At 38.8% G+C, this 1264-nt stretch overlaps 1 long non-coding RNA gene across 1 annotated transcript; it reads left to right on the top strand.

The window, feature by feature from the left end:
- The first annotated feature begins 376 nt into the window (after positions 1 to 376).
- On the top strand, positions 377 to 968 carry LOC306779364. The gene is made up of 3 exons (XR_013772110.1): positions 377 to 510; positions 645 to 720; positions 820 to 968. It is a non-coding gene; the product is annotated as an uncharacterized lncRNA (long non-coding RNA).
- Positions 969 to 1264: the final 296 nt, after the last annotated feature.

Raw genomic sequence — 1264 nt, forward strand, 5'->3', positions numbered from 1 at the left:
CTTCAATGTGTGTTGTCTTTCGTAACAGAATGTCGACTATAATTCGACAGTGGCTGCAGCTGCACAGAGCCTTATAAATGTGCTCGCACAGAACCTCTCTCAGGGACAGCAAGAGCAAGGAAGAACGCAGCAAGAGCCATCATCTTCTGTAGAACAGGACATGGCCAGGTTTTAGTTTTTATGGAATTTCATTTTTCATGTTAATTTAATGGTAGTTTGACAAGTTCATATGTATATTCATCATATTTTAATCAAATTCTTTTTTTTTAATCATGTAGATCTTTCCCTGGGTTTTTCACAAGAAAAAGTAACCGTGGAAAGCGAATGATGCCGAGTCTAAAGACCTGTGGCACAGCATCCACAAAGACCTGGAGGCCTTTTAGTTTCTATGCATACCTGTTGAACATTAATGCAGAGACAACCCCAACCTCCTCTGAAGAGTTTGACCTTGCCCAGGCAGGACTTGGAAAAAGACATCTCAACATGTACAGGGATATGGGCCATGAAGAGGTATTTCATAAAGAACACGTACTAGTTACAAATTGCACAATTGTTTATATTTGAAACATGCAACTTCATCCTCGTGTTTGGCTTTTCTTCAAGCATGTAGACATCACTTAGTCCCTATGTTATTGTTCTTTTAGTTCTTCAGACTACTACAAGATGAGTATCCTAAGATGCAGGGGCTGACAGGAGGATGGCTACTCTACAAGGCTGCAGGTAGAGAAAACTTGTTATATAAATTCCATTGTAATACATTGCCATTCAAATAAGTAGCCCAAACAAACACAACTGATCTAAACAATGTTGCATTTACAGGTGGGCAGGGTAAAAGGAGACTGATAATGATTCCTCCTGATTCTCATGGCTACACTGGGACCCTAATTCGCAGTGTTACAGGGTCAGGGAGAAACACCCTGTTTATTGTGCCTCTGCAACATGAGTTTGATGTAAATCCATTACCTCCAGATGCCATTGAATTCAAAAGTATGCCAAAAGCACAATGCCAAACGTGCAAAGTGAGTTTCCCTTTGCAGATTTTGGCCCTCCATGTTCAAGAGTTGAACATGGAAAGTATGGCTGAAGTAAAGTACAAGTACTTTTAAATAGTACTTAAGTGAAGTTAGTAAATGAAATTAGTTACACTCCACAACTGCATAGACATTATACATACAAATGAGAATTGTTTTTCCTAAACCTCTAGTTCTTAATGAGAACTTTTACAAAGGCCAATCTATATCTCCATTCTATGTAAAAAGACTTA

The sequence above is a fragment of the Melanostigma gelatinosum genome, assembly GCF_949748355.1.
Source record: "Melanostigma gelatinosum genome assembly, chromosome: 7".
NCBI lineage: Eukaryota > Metazoa > Chordata > Actinopteri > Perciformes > Zoarcidae > Melanostigma > Melanostigma gelatinosum.